The following is a 25,421-nucleotide window of genomic DNA, read 5'->3' as shown; positions in this document are numbered from 1 at the left end:
GTCAGCTTAAGTTTTGATTTTATCCTGATTACAATGATTCTGTCAGATTCTGCTTTGATTCTGCTTTTTGAAATGCTCTACTCTCTTCCCTATCTTCTTGTTCATTACAAACCCTACTCATCTCTGTTTTTCTGTTTAGCCTTCGGAACCACTGTAAGGTATTACTTCAGAGGAAGAATGAGGATGATATGTATAAATGTGAATGAAGTGTAGTCTTGTACAATCTCAGGTTGACTACTCCTGAGAAGTGTGGTTAATTGAAACCCAGCCACCAAAGAACAATGGTATCCATGATCTAGTATCCTTTCTTTTTTTTTTCCTAACCTCTGGGACCACTGTTAGGTATTGCCTCAGAGATGAGATGGACGTTTTGTAGTGTGTGAAAATGTCATGCCTGACTGGGATTCGAATACAGGATCTCCAGATGAGAGGCTGAGATGCTACCAATCGTACCACAGAGGACGGCATGATCTAGTATCCAAATCCATATTAAAGTACCTTTACTAGGATTTGAATTTAGAACTCTCAACTTTGAAATCAGCTGATTTGCAATGACACGTTAACCACAAGACCAGTTCAGTGGGGTATGAATCCTGCTCCTGCCTGCCCATTATTTGATGCTGAGTTAATTATTCTAAAATCACCTGACCAAAAGTCATCTTCCTCTTCCTCATTTTGCAGGTCCTCATTTTGCAGTCCATATCTTCCTCCAGTCTTTAATGATTCTATTATATTTAAATAGAATAGTCCTAACTCATTCATCTTTCTTCTTCTTCTTTTTTCCACAGCAATTTGCAGCTCTTCCTCATTTCTTACTTTTCCTTTTTAATTATTCATTTTAATTATTCATATTTTTTAATTATTCATCCTACATTTAACCTACTCATTTTGCTCTTTAAATTTTCTACCTACCAAACTTTTTTGGACTTCTAATATTCCACACTCCAATTCAAAGAATGTTATTATTTCATTTTCTGGTGACCCCCTTTTTAGCAGTCCCCACTTATCGATCCAAACAGGGGACTAGCTTACCTCCGGAATATTTTACCAAGGAAGGCACCTCCATCTTTATTACATGAAGATGCTACATTTTTTTTGGAAAAAAAATTAGCTGTAGTTTTCCTTTGCTTTCAGCTGTGCAGTATTCTTGAAGATTGAGTGATGTTAATATGGTCGTTTAAGTCTTCCTGACCTATGCCCAACAGCTGCTGCTCTCTTTCAGGAATCATTCCTTAGCCTGGCTCTCAACAGATACCACTCTGATATGGTTGCTTCTTCAGTCCTGATACTCTTTATTACTGAGCACTCAAGCCCCTTCACCGCCGACAAGGTCTCATGATTCATAGAGAGGGATAGTAAAAATAATTAAACAAAAATAAATGTAGTTGGTTAAATTTTTCAAAAAGCTTGATTAAATTACTGTATGACAAAAATTTCCTCAAACCAACACTTGAGTAATGAATTAGGAGTCATAATGTGTGCCTCTGTAACAAAACAAACATACTAGATGGATGTTGAATAGACGTGAGTTCAGATTGTTGGAACTCTGTATGAATTACAAAACTGGTGCATAGACTACATAAGAAACTATGTACGCTTTGGTGATGTCAGTCAACATATCCCACCGGATTGGTCTGGTGGTGACGCGTCTTTGCAAATCAGCTGATTTTGAAGTCGAGAATTCCAACGTTCAAATCCTAGTAAAGGCTGTTACTTTTAGACAGATTTGAATATTAGATCGTCGATTCCAGTGTTCTTTGGTGGGTGGGTTTCAATTAACCACACATCTCAGAAGTGGTTGACCTGAGACTGTACAAGACTACACTAATACATACCATCCTCATTCATCCACAGACGTATACCTGATGCTGATACCTGGAAACTAAACAGGAGAAAAGAAAAGAGTCAACATGTTAAAGAGAAACCTTTATTATGATGTCGTAGAATGTTGGATTTATCATCTGTGGTGAATAAAAAAACCATGTGATAAATATGTAGAGTTTAGGGAATATAATTTTTGTTATGTTTAAACTGTAAAGGCAATTTTAAGGAAAATTACCTCTATAAAATGTTGCTATCTTAGAAAATATAATGTCAACTAAACTAACAAGAACAGAATATGCTAAGTTTAATTTCATCCTTCACAAGTGAAAGGATATCAGTATTCTGTTACACAACTGTAAAGCTACAAAAGCAAACTGTTGCACTCATGGTGTAAGCATGTCCCCTACAGAAGGTTACTAGGTGATAGAAACTGCACTCTTTGCTTTGGTTTGGTTGTCCATTTTGGAGATATATCTCTGAAGTTTTTTAATTATCAATGTATATGTGATTTATAAATAACTATCAATGGTTGGGTGTTAATACTCTTATAGATAACAGTATAGTGTTAATGAGTAAATTAATACAAAAAAAATGATCAAAATTGATATGTATTTAAACAATTTGCAAATACAAGTAATTAGGCATTTGAGAAATACAGAACATATTGTTTAATATGTAAACAGTGCACTTTTCAAACAATAAATTGTTTTCTGCCTTCCGGGAGGTCCTCACACAATAAGTCTGGTAGGTCCTCATTTTGCAGTCCATATCTTCCTCCAGTCTTTAATGATTCTATTATATTTAAATAGAATAGTCCTAACTCATTCATCTTTCTTCTTCTTCTTCTTTTTTCCACAGCAATTTGCAGCTCTTCCTCATTTCTTACTTTTCCTCCATCTTGCAACTTCCATTTTTCTCTACATCCTTATTTCAAGTGCATCTAATCGTCTTTTGTCCTCCTTTGTTAGTGTCCATGTTTCAGCACTATACAGTGGTACACTTGATATAGCACTGCGGTAATTTCATTGATTGTTTATCAAAAGATTGCATCTGTTATGTACAGCTTTTATGTCTTGTAGATTAATGTGAATAACACTTACGTCTTATATTGTAAATAACACTAATTGTTCAGTTAATGTATTCCTGTGTTGTGGTGTGTGCACTTGTGTGTGTTTTATATTTATAGAACCAGAAAAAAGGTATAGAAATAATGTAATAAAGATCATGTTCCTAGCAAAAGAGACCTGGATGGTCCTTTTTGCTAGAGGGATATGAACAAGATATCTGGCCAATACTGGTTTGATCCTAATCAGCACTATTAACTATTTTACAATGCATGAGCAACATCTTCAGTTTGCTTTAAGAAATTTTTAATCTTCTATGTAAATAAAAAAGGAAATTTGAACAGTATTACTAATTATAGAGGCAGATCTGTTATTAATATAATAGAAAAATAGTTTGCTGATTTCTATGTTGAGTACTGTTTACTTTCCTTAACTTCATTCTTTTACAGAACGGAACGCAAGAATGGCGGGAGTTTCAATATTTCTCCCTACAGATCGCAGAGCCTGGACAATGTCCCTTGCTGCTGTATCTTTCTATTATCGGGCAGATTTCATAGGTTATCTAGTGGCTGTTATAAATTTTAAGTTTTATTTATAGATGGATTTGGTAATTTGTGTTCCTATCCATATGGACCAGTGTGAAATTTACTTACTGGTTCTTACCATGGGTCATTCTTTTATTATATGTTAACATATTTCAGAACCACTCCATTGTCAAAACTTATTGTACTGGTACTTTTAAATTTTTGTTAATCTTTATACTCGTATAGTGTTTAGTCAACGCCCCTCCCTTTATTTGACATTATGCCTTATCTGGCATTCTTCTTGTTTATTTGTTATTAATGATTATACTTATCTTATAATTTTATTTATCTATTTCCTGTTTTCAATAAATTGATGTTCTTGAAAAGGACGTTCATTCTTCTTCCTTCAATGCATTTGTGAATTAATTTCATTAATTATTCCATTCTCATCAGGGTATCGCCTTCTTTTATTAAATGTGTTGTATAATTAGAATTTTGTTTTTGATTTTTAAAAGATCTCATGTGTTTGTTATATCTTAATTTTAATTTTCTTTCCATTTGTCCAATGTATGTAGCATTGCATTTACATTTTATTTTGTATGTTCCATTAATGTTGTATGTATCTATTTCTTCTATGTTACTATTAAAAGTCTTTTTTAGTTTATTATATGTATTTATAACCATTTTTATATTATATTTACTAAAGAATTGTTTAATTGGGTAAATTTTTTTCCCAGTAAATGTTAATTTACTTTAAAGGTATCTTCATCGTTTGTTGTTGTAACTTCATTCAATTTATTTCTATTTTTATTCATTTTTCTGCTCATTTCTTTTTTATACCCATTATATTACAACCTGTAGTTTACTGACTTGAACAGACTATTTAAATGGGTGAATTGTGATACTAATTAAATGAATATAAATCAAACTTATTAACAGTAGTTAATTTTTTATATTTTTTATTTGAATTGTTTTGTTTAGAAATTGTTAATATTCTTACATAAAAAAAGAAATTTGAAAAATGTAGATACATCTAGAAAATATTCTGTGTTTTGTTGATTTTTTTTGTTGTTGAATATTTTGTTTTTTTTTTTGATTTTTCAGAAATTTAAAAAAATATCATTTAGGAAAATTGTTTTTTAAGCTGAAATGATTAAAAGTTTCAACAAAATGTTTAACTATTTTGGATAACTAAATAAAAGTACTGATGCTAGTGTCTAGTGTATGGGAATCACTACGGTACTTGCATATTAACGCCACCACAGCTACAGCTTTATTTAAAAACAAAGTAGTCAATCGAATTTTGGTGGAAAATGGGCCGATATAGTTTAACATAGATTCAAAACAGTCTCTTTATTAATTTTAAATAAATGGTTATTTATATTTATTTATTTTATAAATATAGTTTAACCAAACTTAACCTACGCTCGCTTCGCTCGCTAACCTTGACTAATTAACAGGAGTGTTTTGATTATTTAAATAATAAATAATTGCAATAATTACTGAATTTATTAAATAAATACTCAAAAAATTACGGTGTTAATTAGTCAAGGTTAGCGAGCGTAGGTTAAGTTTGGTTAAATTATATTTATAAAATAAATAAATATAAATAACCATTTATTAAAATTAATAAAGAGATTGTTCATTTTCCACCGAAATCCGATTGACTACTTTGTTTTTAAATAAAGCTGTAGCTGCGGTGGCGTTAATACGTAAGTACCCACTACTCTATTCAGAGACTCTCTTTACAAATATGAGGCTTATATAGATGTTTATTTAAGTTAAAACCTTTATTTTCTCTTTTTTTAAATATATGATTTGATTGATGGTGTGTAAGAGGGTATGTAAGTTATTAGGGTACTAACATAAATACATGACATTTTCATTACTATATCACAAATTCAACACTCCTACAGCATGTAATAACAAATTTGGAAAATAATTGTGTTACCTGGCATCTCTTTTAGTTTAACAAATTCAAGAATTGTGGATTCTGTAATAAATAATCTTTATAAATGATCTTTTATTATGATTTATACATAAAAATAAATTTTATAGAATACATTGTTAAAAGATAAATTGTAAATATAAAAATATATATTATAAGGTGAAAAAGTACAGTCGATTAAACTACATATTTATTATTTATAATATAAACACGTGAAATAATATTAAGGTAAATTGCATTAAAAATAAAAATAAACATTTCAAAATAATTCACGGTTCTGAAGACATTAATGAAAATTATTTTAGTACATATTTACGAGGAAGTATGTACACATTGAATAGGTTGCAGAAAATGTGTTTTCTTTTCAAATGTTTTAATTAATATTATTAAAAAAATCCACTGACAGAGTAATATTTTAAAAGAAAATCTTATAATTTTATTTTAAATAAATTGTTGGGAAATTTTTTTAACTTTGTAATTAATTAAAAATGATAACAGAAGGATAATAAGGCCCTTTCTTGTACGTCAAAGTATGTATTTAGTTACAAGAAAACAGTTCTGTTGTCTGGTTTGGATACTGTTATTTTTTAAGAATAAGCGGCTACTTTTTTTTAGTGAAGATTATGCATCAGTAAATATAAACATAAGGATAAGCTAACATGTGTAATTTTCTAAATATTGTTCTACGTGATTTATACTTAAGGGTGCCAAACAATGATCTGACAGTTCATTTTTTTATCTTAAAAATGTATTCTCATTTTTTAAGGGAACCCTAAGAGATTATATACTTAAAATGTATGTAACGATAGTAAATGTTTAATAATGATGATGATAAACCTAGAGGTTTTTTAAGGTGCTTTAAACTAAATTAGTTGGTTTTATTACAAATGAAATTAATTTGATCATTCCAAGAAAACTTGTCAGTCATCTAATTAAAATATATACAAATATATTCTTTGTCTTTTAGCTAGGTGAATTAAAGACAAGAAATGAATTATAAAGGACATAAACAGTTAAATATAATACACACTGTTACTAATAGCAAATCTGATGACAAAACAATTTATTATAGCTAAGGCAGTACTGTATTCAGTTGGAAGAACTTATAAACAAGAAGAAAATTAATTTCACTGTAAAGACCGAACCATTTAATTCTGTTTATCTATGTTGTCTACTATTGAGGTCATATTTGGAAATTTGAAGTTTACAGGGAATTAGATTAATTATACAGGTGTTTTATTTTAAAAATGTTTGATCTTCTACATAATACTTCTTATATGTTATTGCATTAGAAACAGGTTTATCATCATTATTTGAATAGACTCGGAACAGTTCAGTTTAAATATATTTTAAAAGTATTAGAAATGCCTCTGGGAATGCTCGACTGAGATTTTAGAACAAAAGGTGGTAGATAAAGACTAAAGCTAAGGATGATCATAATAAATTCTTGGGATGATTCATGATAAATGAATGTATCAGTAGAGAGCAACTCAACCATTTTTTTTTTCTGAACTTATCAACAGAAACAAAGTTGTTACAGTTAGTTCACCTTTATTAGAAAAATTGTATCTGTGCAGCTGATAGGTAACAATATTTTTTTTTTAAATTTGACTTGAGATTTTGGAGAAAGAGGTTATGTTGGAGATAATAAACTTAATTTATATACTTGATATATTTTTAACTAGGGAATAATTAATAAATTTAAATTATTAACTGAAGGTAGATGAAAAACATTTAATGTGCTCTTGTATAACAATAATAGCGTGGAAGAAATCTTAATTTTTACTGTCATATGTCCAAATTTTGGAAAGATCCTTTATGAAGCTACCAAAATGGTAAAAAGCTCTCAGGCTAAGATTTTGTTGGGAAAATGTTATAATTTAAATAGGAAGGATTGTAATTATCAGAGAACTGTAGATAGACTAGGAAGTATATGTGAGAATTAGCAGTTAAATAAAATTTCTGAGTGTTAGGGAATAAGTAGTAAAATTATTAAGGCAAGTTTGTGTATGTATGTATGTATGTATAACAGTACATATGTCCATTATTTAAAAATATTTACCATAAAAAAAGATAAATAAAATATATATTAAGATACATAATGCTAAGATTAAACTCTAATATATACAACAAATGACATTAAGTAACAATAAATTAGGCAGACCATTACGATCAGTTTCATTTTGCATTATTACATTCCTGTTACATTTATTTTTTCTGCAACTTATTTGAGACAGAGAATTTTAAATTATTATCATTAATGCTAAAATGTTTTCTTAATTATGTACTGGCTTATTCTTGTTTATTTAATTTTCCTATTTTTAATTAATTCTTTTTTAGTGGTATAATCAAAGGTGGGATGCCATGATTTTTTATTTGTATCCATGAATCTAAAAAAAGAAACAGGTAATACCGGCATGGAGTAGTTAGAGTTGGTGGGTCATGAGCATTTTTATTCTCTACTACTGGTGCATTTAATAAATAAAAGTTTTTGTGAATAAGAGAAAACCTAAACGTACTCGGAATCAATTACTAATAGACCATGAATACAGTCTTGAGGTCAATAACATTACAGTATTGAGTGGATAATGAACCAACTGAGATGTTGTATATAATACAAATATAATTCTAAAGATCAGAAGAAATTTGCTAAGAACATGTATATGTATATACATATACATTGCAGCTTCATTGTGTCTGTATGTGTATATATATATATATATATATATACATACATACACACACACACACACACACACACACAATGGAGCTGATCATAAAATAGTTTCTTAGGACAAAGACTATACATTGTAATAAGTTTAATAAATATACAAAAAGATCACATCTGAATTCAGTATGATAAAAAGAGAGCAGGCTAAAATAAAGAAAAAACTGTTCATACAGTTAAAAAAAAATTTTTAATGTTCAACCGTCATTTTACTCCCACTGTACGTATGTAACACAACGACGTGAAATCATTGGTCACAAAAAAGAACTGACGTCATAATTTACATGACGTCATTGCATGCTAATTTAGTAGACCTCACACCTAACCTAACCTAATATTCCCGCCATAGACTGCACTACAGGAGGTCATTCGTTAAATTAATTTATTGTGCTTTTGCTTCTTTCTTTCTTTGCCTTTAGGCTACTCACACGACTCGACTCCCTTTCAAGTTATTTATTTTTATATCTGCAGAAAGAATATGTCCTTGAAATATGACATTTTTGTTTATTACTTACGCGTCATAAAATCAAATATCTCCTTTTTCAACATGTTTTATCTTATACAATTTTTATTAAAGTTAATAATAACGTTAAAATCTGACCTCGAAAATAAATATTAATTCCATTAAAATTACTTACGTATAAGTATTGATTTATAAGATTAAAAATTTTAAAAACCTCGTGACCTAACAAATAACTATTATAATGTAAACTACAAACTAAATGTCATTCGATGTTGTATCTATATAACTAAAACGCGTAGATAAATTACTTTTGGGACTGTTCTCCCACTGCGCTTAACATGACCTTTAAGCTTATACATCACGTGAAAAAAACAACAATGAACTGCAGTTCCCACGCATCAATTTATTTTTAATTAAGGTCAGTGTTTAAAAAAGTAATGAATTAAGATAAAAAATGTGGATAGTTTAACATTTTGCAGTAGAATTTATTGAACCATGCATTAATTAATAAAAATACTTTTACGTTATTTCGATCTCCCTTGATTATTTATTAAAATAACGACTAACGATCTTGAATTTTGTAAACTTATTCATTTCAACTTATTTTTTCTTAATATACTAATAATAATATTAATTAGTTTTCGTTAAATAGTACTTGTTTAAATATATACTGTTCATTTACATAATTTCAATATTGAAGTTAATTCAACCCACCGGGTTGGTGTAGTGGTGAACGCGTCTTCCCAAATCAGCTGATTTGGAAGTCGAGAGTTCCAGCGTTCAAATCCTAGTAAAGGCAGTTACTAGGATTTGGAAGTCGAGAGTTCCAGCGTTCAAATCCTAGTAAAGGCAGTTACTTTTATACGGATTTGAATACCAGATCGTGGATACCGGTGTTCTTTGGTGGTTTGGGTTTCAATTAACCACACATCTCAGGATTGGCCGAACTGAGAATGTACAAGACTACACTTCATTTACACTCATACGTATCATCCTCTGAAGTATTATCTAAAAAAAATATTATAGTTAAGCAGCGTCAGGATGAGCAATTGTCGGTAAATATTTTGCCTTAATCATCCAATATGAATAAGATTTTTCAAACGTTTGATTTGTATTGACTTACGGGAAATCTTAATTTCGTGATTATTAGCGTACCTAAAAAATATTCGTAGATTATTATTTTATAGTATTTACGTTTTAGTTGCAGCTCATTAGAGCTGTTAAAATGCATACATTTATCTTGATAGCCGAATGTAACATATTAATTATGAAATCGATCTATGAATGCGTGTTTTAATAAATCTAAACGAGCGATTGTATTTTCTTCTTAAAATATTACTTTTATTTTTATTTTAGTTAATAAGTTTCTTATATGATGAAAAAATTTATATTATAGGTTTTTGAAAAAATACCAAACCGAAGTCTAGCTCACAACCAGAAACGGTCAACTCTGGCTTTATCAATTTTCAGCCTTTGTTGATAGAATAAGCAATAAAAAATTATTTTAAATAAAAATAACAATAAAATAATATTTAAAAATGCCGAGATTATTTCTCTAATAGTAATTTTTTTCTAAACAGAATTATCTTTATTCACATTATCTTCATTCATCCTTCACAGGATAAATGAAGATAATATGTATGAATGTAAATGAAGTGTAGTCTTGTACAGTCTCAGGCCGACCACTCCTGAGATGTGTGATTAATTAAAACCCAACCACCGGTGAACAAAGTTCGCAAACCGAGTATTAAGAATAGTCGTGAACCCCGCTCCTATTCCTAATACTGAAGTTGAATAAGCTTGATATGGCTGTAAATGTCATAACTTTCATGTAAACAAGTCTAATATCAGTTCAGAACTCATACCACTCAAAAATTGTTGATCACAACAATGGCAATTTAGACCTAAGTACGTACGTACGTACATCCCAACCTCGTAAGGGAAGATACCCCTCTTCTGACGTTACCGGTCGTTACACCACCCCTCTCCGTTCGCAGCCCTTAGTGGTTTTACCGGAGGTCGTTTTTAGACCTTCTAACTGATTACGTCTCACAGTCATCAGCCAGGACTCGGTCGGGATGCCGCCGATGTAAATGCCTCGGCAGACATTTGCAACAGTTACAAATTCAAATCATATTTTGCCTTCACAAACAGACATCTTCACATCCAACCGAACACGATTCCCTCAAACTAACTAACCGAGACCGCGGAAGTGCGGACCCCGCGCCTAGTCTAAATTTGACAACACCGTTCGTGACTGTGAATGCCTCAGAAAACGAACGATTTGTAAGTTAAATCAGTGCTACACTCGTACCGATCAAAATTATGTTTTACGCAACATAGAAATTCAGACACCTAAATAATTCGACCAAATTAGGTCACCTAACAAGTGGAACGTAATCTCATTCCGGTCTGCGCAGGAGCCGGGGGACAAACCCTGCACCCCCACCCGATCCTTCCATGGAGTCTCGCGCGGTATTACAGAGTCACAATCACCACCGCCACCGGCGGAACGAAGCTACGCCCCCGGTCGCACGGGCTACCATACCTCGGCAACGCGGCCACCCCCGCCGGCTGGAGTCTCAAATCGAATCGCAAACAATACTAATATAATCTTGGCACGATGCCAATGCGCCTACCTCCTCCAACCAATCCAATGCCTAGGTAGGAACCTTAGCCACCCGGGATCCTATCACGATCAAATACCTCGATTAAACTCCCTCTGCAGACTTACACACCACAAGGGCGCAAAGAAAACTAGCTACTATAGACCACTCATCGCGGATCATTCAGTTTACGAAGATCCAGAAAGGAATGTATTCTCTCAAGTTCCCTAACAGCTTATGAAGTTGCATGTACGTATGTACATGCAACTTCACGAGCTGTTAGTACTTTATTATTTGTATGTACATGCAACTTTCAGAAATTTCTATAATTTTTGGACTAAGGTATTGAAATATCAACATTTCCTAAAACCCTGATACCCAATATTATGGCCTAATGCTATACTTTACCTTTATAGCTATGCTACTGCACCAGAAATTGAGATGTTGCCGGGAAAATAAAGACCAACAAGATATCCGTGTTCAGATAGCTTTAAAGAATTTAACGTGTTTACTAGAGACAATTTTTTTTTTAAGAGCTTACCCTGATGCATTTTCAGGTCCAAGGTAAGCTCCAATTTTTTTCATAAAAATGAAAGATACAATCTTAAAAATATTTTAAGTAAAATTTTTGTTAGTATAAATTCAAATTTAGCAGTCGTATGGAAACACTTATATAAGTGTTGAATATATAAGTACCATGTTTTTTTTTTAATTTTTTTTTTTAAATTTCATGAATTAATGTATTAATAGAAATTTTTTGAAGTATACAATTATTTATTTATACTTTATTGTATGAGTTATACTAATTTCATAATTTATTATTGCATTTAAGACGTAGTCATTTATATCATAACGGATCTAATTATATATTACTGATTAGTATTATTAATACATTTTACTTATATTAACTTTACCTTTTGTTATTCTAATATTTATATTTATAAATTTATTTTAGTTATTAGTTGATTGTTTATTTTATTTGTTAAGTTTTTTTCTGCATTCAGGCTATCTATGGATCACATATAACAGGCTTATTTAGGCTTTACTCTTCTCACTGTTCTTTCAGATCTTACATCTTCCCAATACTTTTTCATTCTAATTCTTGCTGTTTCTCTTGTCTCCACTGAGTAACCCATTCCTCCTTTTCTGTTACTATCTTCGAAAACCTTTAAACATTTTGACTGTTCTTTTGTGCCTTCCTCTGTACAGAATTGTTCTTTTTTCAATGTCTATTTCTTCAATATCCTCAGTCACTCTCTCCATCAACTAACTGATTTTTATTTTTTTTCTTATAGATGTAATTGAAGAGTTTTATTTTTCAGCCTTCCTCCATGCATTCGGTATAAGTGCCTGAAGTAGTTGAGCCTTCTTTGTCTTATTGCATCTTCTATTTTGCTCATTCCTTCTATTTTATACAGTTCTTCTGCTGGACTCAATCTGTCGTGCCCCCTTCCATTTACTTTGGGTCCCAGAATTTTTTTTATTATTCTCTTCTCTACATTCTTAATCCTTTGAATATGTCTGATGCCATTCAGAGAACGGCATACTATTTCATAAAGTACTTTCGGTCTCGCTGCTTTACAATACTGTCTTGATCAAAATAGATTTTTTATTGTAGATGTATTTTGACGGTTAGTGCTAGCTTTGTTTCTTGTTCTACAGTGACTCTTTTCGTGGTCATTCAGTCGGACCTATTCTCCCAAGTATTGGATTTTTCTCTTTGCATATCGTTTCATATTTTGTTTTTATCTTTCTCTTCTCCACAGTTTTTGTTATGAAGAATTATGTTTTTACAAAGTAGATATTTAGGCCGACTTTCTCAGCAACTTCTTTTATTTGGGTACATCCTTAATTTTATCTACAGTGTTTTTAATCGTTTCTGTAAAAATGGTTATATTGTCTGCAAATGCAAAACGGTTAATTTCTATCTTCTTATTTTTTTAGTTCCCAAGCAGATATTTTGTATTTTTCCTTTTAACTTTTTCCTCCATTCTCAAATATAACTTCCTCCAGGAGCAGTTGAATAAAGGGGGTGAAAGTCTATCGCGTTATCTAATTCCTATCCCAACTTTGAACAGATCTGACAGACCCTCAAGAATTTAACTTTTGAGACTGTTTTTGTTAGAGTGTCTTTAATTTTGTTTTGCAGTTTCCTTAACTATTCCTACATCTAATATTTTAAAGAGCAATTCTCGATCGATACAGTCATGTTTTTTTGAATTCTACGAATGTTACAACCGTATATTTACTGTCTTTAGTCTTGCGCCTCAGAATGGATTTGAAAGAAAAGATCTAATCTATACCCTTCTTAAATCGTACTTGGTATTCTTCCGAAATGTTTTCCACACACGGTTCAATCCTTCACAAATAAAAGCGGTAATAAGAGAATTTTGTATGGAACTGAGAGCAGTGAAAATCTTCTGTAGTTGTTTATTTCAGTTGTATCTCCTTTTTTAAATATTGGATGGACTAATGCTGTTTTCCAGTTTCTTGGGATTTTACCACCGTCCAGATGCTTTACATTATTTAAGTAAATATTTAGTCGCTTTGTCACCGGCTATTTTCAGGAATTCCACTATTATTTGATCCTTACCAGCTGCTTTATTTCTTTTTAGTTGTTGAATTAATTTTGTCATCTCTTCTTCATTAGGTGGGTTTGAAAGGGGGACCCTCTCATGAATTTTCAAGTTCTAGTCTTTCTGTAGGGCCTCAGCGATTTGTTTTTTTTTTTTTTTTTTTTGTTTTAACATTAAGATAATATTTACGATTGAGTAATGAAAAATAAATATTCTTTAACTATGATATTGGTGCTACTGAAATAAATTTTACTTCGTTGTGTCAAACCATTCTTAATATTATAGTATTGTATCTATGTTATAGATTTTATTTATCAAATTCTGTATTTTTATATTTGCAAATAAAATAAATGGAAGAGTAATATAATTTATAGATTATACTTGTGTAATGAAAATGAAACGATTTTGTTATCTCTTCTATTTCTATATAACGCATAGTAATTTAAAAATATAAACTTTTTAACTGACAATACAAAACAAATCTGTTAAGGATTTTTTTATTGTGCAGAATTAAATATCTGCAATATGTTCCCTCAGAACAATGAATAAGTGTTTTGAATGTCTACAATCGGCTAGAAGGAGAGAAAAATCAACACCGATTAATTATTTTATATTCTGTTTTATTCTTGTTGGCATCGTGTTAGAGCTGCTAGTGGATAATAATAAAATAAATTTTTTCTGCTGTATGAAAAAAATTCACTTCAATCCACTTCTACAGATAACATCCTGACCCCAAAGGGGAAGATCCCGCTATGTGAAGATTCCGGTTGTCACGCCACATCCTCCGTACCTAGCCTTGATGGGCTTTACCGGAGGTCGTCTTCTGAACCCACAGACTGAATAACATCTCTCAGTTAACAGCTTGGCCTCCATCAGGATGCCACCGATGTAAATGCCACGAATGACATTTCCATCGGTGTAACAACCTTCTAACAATAAACACAAAACAAAATCAAAAACAAACTACTCAAACGAACAGAAATAAATTATTTAAATTTTGAGCTATGGTCCTACCACGAAATAAAACGAGCATCATGAAATAACAGAACAAAAAAAAAGACGCAGCTTCTTTCTTAGCGACACGAGAACGCCCAAGCGGTCCCTAAAGATTAGGGTTACTCGAATTCCCCATCCAACTCGCTGAAGAACCAAATATTTCATGAAGTTCTTCACAATTGACCGTTCGGCCCGGCTTTTCAAGCGATATTTAATATTGGCTCAGGCTCTGGATGCTGAGGTACTACTGTAAAAATAAATTATTTTAATTTGCCAGCCATTTTTAAATAGTCTCTTTCTGTTGCAGAAAGATCGGTTGTTAACAAAGCGAGTACTGAAATCGGATGACCAAAATTTGTTTCGTAAAAAGGACACTTACGAAAAATATGATTTTGGTTTAAATGACATACTAGTACATATATAAATAAATAAATTTGTTTCTTTATGTGTCCTTGTAATTTATTGTAAAAAATGTTGCATTTAAATTAATTTAACATGAAATGAAAGAAGTAAACTATAATAAATTGATAAATAACGCCGAATTTATTTTAAGACAATCACGACGTGGTGATATTCATGTAGTAAGTATATATATAATTTTAGGAAGCTCCTGAATATAAAATATTTTGTAAGTCACGTGAAAAGCTCATTTATTACTGTATTACTTGTGTTCTCTCTTTTCGTTAATCTATTTTTATGTAATAGTAAATCTCACAAAATTACATCAGAAAATTTCTAGGTTCGGCAGAACAGAAATAGAAAAGTAAATTAAAAAAGTTGCAGGCATTTTTATCTATTAGTTTCGCTAAGAATTAATTTAAAAATATTTATAATTTGATATGTAATATCAGTTTTTTCGTTTTTAAATAATTTTAATCTAATACATTTTTTTTATTGTCATTATTTTAAATAGCCGTATATACGTATGTCAGCTTAGCGTTAAAGAATCCTCACTTTTATTAAACGTCCTCATGCCGCTTTGGGTCAATAATTTTCAATAAACTTTGTGTAATATTAAATATATATATATATATATATATACATCCGATGCTGCAGTACACTTTACTGTCACGTATTATTCAATAAAAAAGATTGAAATTAGAAATTGAACATATATTCGGCAGTACAATAAAAAAGATGACCAATTTGGATGAAATTTGGGACGATGATTTCTGTAAATGGGGCACTAATGCCATTTTATTTTTGTCACAATCGATCAAGGGGTCAGGTAGATACGGATTTTATAATTCCGTATCTCAAAATCTTACTTAAATAGTAAATATATTTTTCACAGAATTTAATGCCGTTTAGTTAGTTAAGATACTTTCTGGTGGTGTTTGGTCTTATTCAAACTCCCACAAAGAATTGGGGACAAAAAACTTAGATAATTCCATAATTAAAATAATATTCGACTGGTTATATAGTTGGGCAATATATTTCGGGGGGGGGGCTAACAAGTCTACTTTTTTCGTCAGTTATCGTTATGTTTGATATTTGTAAACTAGATATACAAATTTTATGAAGTTTTCTACGATATTTTCCGAATATGTGTCATTAATGCAAATTCATTTTGGTTACAGTTGTTCAAAGGAATGGGGAGATATGGTCGCGGATCTCAAAAATATTTTTACAAAAAGTAAATTTTTTACTTTTAAAAATAAAAATAATTTACTAACAAATTATTGAGTAGTAAAATGTCTCTTTAATGGCATATTTCAATGTTACATGTAATTTTTCTTTTAAGTAGTAGTCTGTTGATAGCCAGAGTCGTGTAACTTGCCTTTGTTTTTAAAATTATATTGCAATTAAAACCGTTCTAAAAAGTCTTTATTTTTTTCATTATAATTAGAATGTAATATAAATCAACTGGTGCGTTAATTGTGTGCATTATAAAAACTTGAAGTTATTTATTTTCATGTACTCATTATCACTGTGTCGACTTGTATAATGCTTTTAGCTTACTTCTAAAATCATTATTATAAGTTAAGAGATCGCGTGAGAATCCTCAGTACTGTTTTTAGCACTGGTTTCTTAGTTGCATGTTCTTTGGTTTCGTTTTTAACTATACGATACGGCAAATATAAATAATAAATTATATATTTTTAGTTTTTTTCTTATTGGATTTATAATAATCTTACTCTTAAAAACGATTTAACAATGATTAATGTGATACTTTAATGCGTGGAAAACCAATAAGGATAAACTAATCGTTTGACGGCAATAGATTTGCCTATTGTCAGTATTTTTCGTAATCGCTGAAGTATTCAAATTCTGCTGTTTATAATCAATATATTATAATGCACTTAACTTTTTTACAATTGAAAATTAAAAAAAAAAACCGTAGATAAAGCATACATATTACTTAAAAAATTTACAACTTTGAAATACAATTGAAAACGCCTATCGAGCAGCAGCAACGAGGCTTGATTAAATGCGTACTCTTACAGAATTACATGAAACTATTATGCTTCTAATGTTCAATGAAGTACGATTTTTAAGTAGTTTGTTGTAGGTATTAAAGAATATTTTTGATATAGGTTAGATTTTAATTTATTACAAATTGGTTAATTATTTTAATAAAAAAAAAAAATTATTTTTTATATTCACTTAAACATTTGGAATGAGTTTTGAATTATTTAAATAAAAATTACAATGATGAACAAAATATTCATGTTTAAATTCATAACCCAAATTGGTTTTAAAAGGTTGCTATTAAATAGTGGGTGTTAAGAACATGCCAAAATTTTCAGATATATTAATTAATAATAAAAATCAGTTAAAAACATAAATTTACTGAAAAATTTATTTGATAATGCATTATATTTTAAATTGATTAAATATTAAACCACTCGCCTATTATGTATTGAAATTTTTCTTACAAATGCCTTTCAATACTAATTTTAATTTTTATCAGTTTTAATCAGTGGATTATATGTTATTACCATTGTTATTGTGACCCTTACTAAAAGGTTTAAGAAACTTTTTAAGGGTTTATTTAAGTATAATTGAATCATATATTCAGCTGTGTTTAATCATTTAATATTGGAGATGTGTTTGGATCTTAATTTTTATATGCTAGGTACAAAATTTTCATGTTGTAGGTCTTTGTGGTCTGCTTATGATATGATTGACAAAAGTTTTTCTAGTATCGAGAGTGAATGTTCATTGAGACCTGCACTGCAGTATTTAGTGTAATCATTGCACTGGTTTTTATACTCCCATATATCTATATTTGTCTGTGTATTTTATTAGTTTGCTGAATTATTTTCTGCTTATTGGTTTGAAAACAACTTAGCAACCTTTTTTTCTGTAATGATGACAATTACATATAATTGTTGGTTGATTTTCTGTCATTAGGTATGTTTTTGATTTGTTTTTTATTTTATGTAGCATATTATTTATAATTGTAAATGGGGCAACCATTTTAATGTATGCTAGATGTTTTATTTAAATGAATTGTTTAATGTAATTGTGGGCTGAAGGTGTGTAAATTAGACTATGTATTATCTGCAAAAAAAATTGTAGATGTTTGTACTGTGTAGAATAGTTAGTTAGATGTGTTGTAAATAAATATAATTGCTGCATTAGGTTTTCTGTTAATTTTGAATGAGCATCTTTTGTCTACTTCTGATATGATGAGTTTAAAAAGTAAACTGATCTGCTGTATTATATATTCTGTAGTGAAATAAAAAATTAGGGTGTAATTTGTTGATCTGAAGGAGAAATCTATCTCAATCATCAGGAATTGATGCCAGCATTATTTTATTTTATCTGGTATTTATCATTGTGTGCGATTATATTCAATTTTTTTAGAAATTTATCAGCTAAGAGGGTAAAAATGCATGAATCCACCGATAGGCTTGTTAAATGTTATATTTGTACTTGAATATTCATATTCAAGTTACTTCAGTAATTTTGCTCTGTTATATCTTTGCGTTATTTTTTTGCAATTTATGCAATTTGTTGATGGATTCTTGTACTGGTATGTTAGTATGGATAATGTGACAAACACCTTGATTTTGTGTAAGCTTTTTTGTATTCTTTATGTATGAGCTGTTTTCAAGTGTTTTGTTTGAATTGAATTAATATTTTTGTCCATGAGTCTTGCTGGTGTATGTGAAACTGTATTGTAGCTGGTAATGGTTATAATTGGATTGTATTTGTTTGAACAAATACAATTTTAATGTGTAAAAACAAAAGCAGCTGATAATTAGCTCTCAAAAGTCTTTGGACAAACGAGTTCCATCAGTTCATAAGTAAAATTTATATTATTGATTAATAATCAATAATATCAAAATATTATCACATTTTATCATGATGTTCAACATATTATATTTTATCTTATAGAAAAAAATGGTTATAATAAAAAGGCAGATGTTGTAAATAATACCATGAAGAAGGATGAAATCTATTTAAAAATGAAATAAATAATATGAATGAAATTTATTTAACATTATTAATACTTATTTGTGACTTACAGTGCTTATTTGAAATAGACCATTATAAATTTTCTGTACAAAAAACAAACAGTAAACATGGGAGTAATTTAAGAGGTTCAGAAATTATAATACTATATAATCAAATTAAAACAGTTGATTGAAGTCAAAAAACCATTAAAAGCAGAGTATATTAATCACAGAATTAAAAATGTTAGTATCAGACATAGATTTGTGGAACAGTTAGGTAAAATTTGATTTAAACATTACAAAAAAAAAAATCAATATGGTTCACTTTGTAAATATTGGTATGCTTCCAGATTACCTTTCTAGAAAAATGATATAGTTCTATTCTCAGTAGTGTTACACTGAAGAACAGTATGTGGAACTTCCTCCATGGCAACATCAACATGAAAAGAACTTCATCATAGATCTGAAAAAAGTTTCTGGAAGCATACAGAAGGTACAAATTTACAAAGTGAATCATATTTTATAAGTACTTATAGAGAATTATATATATTTTGAATTTATATATTTTTTTAAGAAATAATAAATTTGGTCTTTTATTAGAGAATAATTTGGGTAAATTTTCATTATATCTTGAGTTTCATAGCTGTTTACTAAAAATAAAAAGATTATTCATCCAAAATTATTTTTATTTAATATTAAAAAAGGCAAGCTTATTTCAATCTGTTTATCTGATACAAAAAATTCTGATCGAGGTATAAAATTCAACAGTCAGGCAGCTAGTATAGTGGTTAGCAAGTAGGTTTTTTGTGTTAGCTAGTGTTGGGTTTGATTCCTATCAATTCTGTAATTTTTTTTTTATTTGTCGGTTTATTCATCGCAAATTCTTTGTTAAAATATGCTTAATCATGTCCAAGGTTACAAAAGCGAAAAATTTATTTGTTTATTGCTACAATACATAATGTTCTTGCGATAATATACTAAGATAATGTCAAGTAATTAAGATAATGGTTAATAACTGAATTAAAGAAAACATGTAAAATATCTTAAGAATAAATGAAAGAATTTAATTTTTATTATGCATTTAAACTAATTTGTTTTATTTTAAACATAACAAAAATTTATTTAATTTACTTGGCGTTTAGTAGTGTCCAACGGGTAAAATATTTGCTAAAGATACTATCTCTTGGAAACATGTTTCCCGAGTGAGATGTTATTGAGGTCATGTAAAATAAAAACAATTTATTGTTAAAATGACAATTCTGAATTAAACTTTTATTATATTTTTTAAAAAGTTGGTCCATTAGGTTCCTGAACTTTTCCAAAATCTACATAATGCTTTAAATTAATCAGTGATGAACTCAAAAATTATTTTCTAAGAAAAAAATTATGTAAAAAAAGTAATTAAAGTGGCTGTAATAAGAAAATATTTTAGAATAATTTGTTATACTAAAAGTACATTGCTGTGCTAAAATATTTTGTTTAAATTATGATGAATTGCACTTAAAAAGTCTCAAGTCAAAATAAGGCTATTCTCTCGTATTTAAACAAAAATAAAATTTTTAAAAGAATAAAAAAATTAAACTGCAAAAAAGTTTATAAACTTTCCTCTTATAACATCTCATTCAAAAATAAATAATGAAAAAAAATTAAGACAGTTGGGCTGAAACTGTAAAACGTGTGGATGAACTACTTTTTAGGAGCCAGCATTATTAAACCCTTAACCTGCTTGTTAGTATTAAAAATGTTCCCATTCTGATAATGCCTCATTAATAGAAGAGTAAATTTAAAAAAATTCAAGCAGACAGTTTGAAACATTTTTCAAATAAACGTATTTTTAAAGGTGGGATCCTTTTTGCAAACTTTTTCTGTCATTTTTTTATTCATTTTGTTTTTGTTCTAGTGATATTCAGAAATACCACTAAAAATAAAATTTCTATTTATAATTTATATTATAAATTTTAAATTTCTTTTAAAATTTATATTTTTTCATAAGCTGAAGAAATCTGCTCATAATAATTCTATACAGTCAACCCTGCTTAAGATAAGTTCTCTTCAATATCTCTCCACCTGATTATTGTATTTTTTAAAACTTTGTAGAATCAACCCTCCTCCTCTCCAATAAACAAATAATCAAAAAGAGAGATTCTCTTTTTATGCACATCAAAGTAATTAAAAAAAAGACATTAAGTAATAATATTTAAAGATTTATTTATTTTCACAGCATATTCTCAAAATGGCTGCCCCATTCAGTAATGCGTGTACAAATTCTTTTTACCGTGTTTGAGGCCACCTTGTGGAACATGTATATACTGATGTTAATCTCCATTGTTGTGTTCATCTTTAGTTCCTCCAGAGTGTGTGGGGCCTGTTTACATAATCCCACAGGGAAAAATCTGGGGATGTCAAATTTGGTGAACGTGGTGACCATAATGCTTTAGAGATGATACACTTCCAAAAAAACTCGTGCAAGAAATGCACGGCTTCATTAGATGTGTGACATGAGGTACTGTCCTGCTGGAACCAACAATCACATTCATAATCTTCAAGAAGCACAATAAACTGTTAATGACATCTTGGCACACAATACTGTTCATTGTAGTTTCAAAGAAAATGGTGCCCACTATTCAACGACGTGATATGGGATGGTTTTGACTGTTCACATAGTGACTAAGGTGAAACCACGTCTCATCAGTAAAGAAAGCACAGTCAAGCTCAGCAAATCCATGGTTGACAACAAATGACTGAAACCATGTACAGTACTCATCACGCTTTTCTTTATCGCTTTATTACGCTTTATTTCTTTTTTACGCTTTATTTAGTTCTTGCAAACATGATATGCTCGAAAGTGTAACCACTTCATCACTCTCTGAGCACTTCCATATGAGATCTGAGAGTATGTTGATAGTCTCCTCAAGCTTTTTGAAGGTGAACACTATCACATTCTTAACCTCAACCGGTTTAGCATCAGTCAAAACAGCTGATCTCCCAGTTCTCTTCTTATCTGCAACTGACCCACTCTTTAAAACAGACAGTTAATCTTATTGTGGTCGAATTGATAAGTAGTGCCACATCTGGATATTTCCCATGAAATTCATCTAAAACAAGTGCATAAGAATGACCGAAAATAATGTTCAACAATAAAAACTGGTTGCTCTTGGGAAAATTACATCTTTCCCAAGTAATAAACAAAGCACTACTCCAAGTATCATGTGATCAATACATATCACAATGGCAACTAGGTTTGTTGTTAATACCCATGGTGGTGTCTTGCGGTAGCAGATAGAACTTTTTCACCTACAGTACTATTTATAGCCACTTTAATTTTGATGTGCTTTCTATGATGCGAGTTCTATGGCTGAGAAGATATTGGGATTATTGATTTAAATCAATGCTAAAATACATTGTTTACAGAATAGGTTTTAAAAATCTTTCAAAAAATACCATAAATAATACATTTTAGTGGCAGTATGTTTTTAGTTATACATTTTGCCTTTACTTTAATATTAATTGGTGTTAAAGAAATTTCTTCCTCAGAATCCAACATAATTAATAAAAGGATAAGCAGTGTAATATAGACACTTAGTTACCTATCAGTGTACTTTCAAATTAACCTCTGCTTGTTAACAACTAAACACATTAGAATCAAAGTAAAAAAACAGCTGATACACTCAACAATATCCGCTTCTGATCGGTCAGTGGATGAAAAGAGTAGGCTTTTGATTGGTTGAATGCCTGTATCATAATGAAAATATATTTCAAAATGACCCTCATTATGATTCAGGTTCCAGCTGTGTAATTCAAACATATAATATAGCAGTACCAAAAGATAAATATTTATGCCAGTGTACATATAAACACATACTCATACCTATGTATGAATATATACAAGACGTTTTAACCAAGATTTTGGTCATTTTACTCAGGAACTTCAAAATACTGAAAAATACTTTTCCTCTGTTTTACTAAAGGAATTCTTGTACCCTCCTCATAGAGAAAGAGTCTGTAGTTTAAACAAGAGTAAATTTTATGTTATTATATTTATCAAATGGCAACACAGTACTACATACAGTTCAGCTGTGTGTAGAATCTCCTTTCATTCAGAATTCATTTCTTTGTGTTGCCTCAGCTATTTCTTCCAAGGATGACTGACTGTATTTTCTTTGTAGATTTATTTCTCTTATGTACTTTTAAAAAAGTGAAATATAAAGTTTCAGTACAAATTTTCTCAGTTTGCAGTTCTCAATGACTCAATCACATCATAAATTGAACATAAATTTCATGAGTGTGGAAGGGTTTAAAATCTAAAGGGCCCAGACAAATCATTGCCATCAATCAATAAGCTGAATTTAATCAAGAAGTTCTTGGAAATTAAAAATTGAACATTGTTTGCACACCAAAAAATTCTGTTAGTAAATTATACAAAAGATTGAACTACCAATAGTTATTGTCCTCAAAGCTTCAAAAAATTGAAATAGCATAATTAACATACCAGTAATGTTCATAGATTGAAAGGACCACTCCATAAAAAATATTTACTTTATTGTAGTTCATTTCTTTGATCTTTTGTTGGTGAAAATGGCATGAGTTGCTGGATCATATTTATTTTATTGATGAGGATGGGTTTTCCTAGATTCTAAATGTTTAAATCAGAGCATTGAAAATTATAATTTTCATGAACGTTTAAAATTAGTGTTTGTTATGCAATCTCTCATTGCTGTGTAATCGATTTTTTTATTAAAAAAATAAGTGTTAGATGTGAAGTTTATCGTGAATTAATCCAACGGTTAAATATACCGTTTGAAAAAATGAAGGAGACATGGTTTCTGCAAGATGACTTCTACTTGTCATACTACTAATGAAATGATAATCATTTGTTTCAAGAATTTTTTTATGATTCTTTGATCTTAAAATGTTATGACTGGCAAAATTTTCAGACATTACATCACCAGATTTTTTTCTTTGAGGATTATCTAAGTAGTAGTTTTTCAGAATAGTTTTAATATTCTTGATATACTGAAGTGAGATTTCAAATATAAAAATTTTAAAAAGTTATAAAACTCCATTCAAATTAAAGGAAATCACAGTTATTCTGAAATTGTACACTTTGTGATCTGAATATGTTCATAATTTAAGTCATACGGTATGAAAAAGTAATTCAGATATATAATAAAACAATTTTAATCATTTCCTCTTTGAAGTACTCATATAATGGTTGAAAAAGTAATAAAGATGACACTCATACTTCATGCGTGTCAGAAGAAAACAGAATTTTTAAAAATGATTAAGTAATTGATTTTTAAATTATTTTTCTTTATTTATATGATAGATTACACACAAAAATATTCTCTCTAAATACTTTGTAAGATTTTCATTGATCAGATAAAAAAAATATGGTTAAACTACTAAAAATTATTCTTATAATTCTGATTTATTAAAAATGTCTTTTTATAAAAAATGATGAATGTTATTAGAACATTTTTTTGATTTTTGTGGTTAACTTTTCATTAATTCTGTTGGTATATATTATTGAGATCCTATAATTCTGTTACAAATGTTAGATAGTTTTAATTTGGTATAGGCCTGTTAATTATCTCAGAAAGGATAAATTATTTGTAATTATTTTTATTCTTGTTCATTTGGTATTTCTAATTAGTTTAATTGATATTATTCCAGTTCATATAATAAGAATGAAAACTGTCTGCTTTGTTATAGATATTAATTGTAATTAAATAAATAAATATCGCATTTGTTTGCTACAAAATGAATAATATTAATACATAATAATTTGACAGCATCCAGTATCATTTGATTACATTTATTTGATCATTTAAAATAGTTAGAGCAAATTACAATGGTCTATGACTGTGTTTCCCAATTTTTTTAAATTCAAGGACCAGTAAAATGTCTCAAAAACTCTACAGACCATTAAATTATGTAAGCCTCATTTTTTCCCTGATGTACGTCTTTTACCAACAATTGGGATTTACTGGGTCATTTATATAATAATCGATATGAAGGTATGTTTTGAATAGATATGAGAAATAATTAAATTGGCAGTAAACTATTAAAAGTGAATCATCATTGAACAAAGATTTCATCTTTATTAAACTAATAAATCATATGATATAACTATGTTACTTACTTTTAATGAGATGGTTAAGGTTGTTGGCTCGTATACAGTTCCTGGATATTTGGCTCATTACTGGTCAACTTCGGTCAAAGATCAGCACTTATGCTAAGACGATTTCTGTATTTTATTTTTATTTGAAGAAGAATTGAAAATCCT

The 25,421-nt window shown here is 29.6% G+C and overlaps 1 long non-coding RNA gene across 1 annotated transcript in view; it reads left to right on the top strand.

The window, feature by feature from the left end:
- LOC142330162 (uncharacterized) overlaps window positions 1-25,421 on the top strand; it is a 57,291-nt gene that overhangs the window by 14,552 nt on the left and 17,318 nt on the right. Inside the window, exons 4-5 of the long non-coding RNA XR_012757711.1 lie at window positions 16,310-16,365; window positions 19,486-19,628. This is a non-coding gene — a long non-coding RNA (uncharacterized LOC142330162). The remainder of the gene's footprint in view (window positions 1-16,309; window positions 16,366-19,485; window positions 19,629-25,421) is intronic.

The sequence above is a fragment of the Lycorma delicatula genome, chromosome 9 (genome assembly GCF_047948215.1).
Source record: "Lycorma delicatula isolate Av1 chromosome 9, ASM4794821v1, whole genome shotgun sequence".
NCBI lineage: Eukaryota > Metazoa > Arthropoda > Insecta > Hemiptera > Fulgoridae > Lycorma > Lycorma delicatula.
The sequence above is the reverse complement of the archived record's forward strand: the minus strand, read 5'-3'. Positions and strand labels throughout refer to the sequence as shown.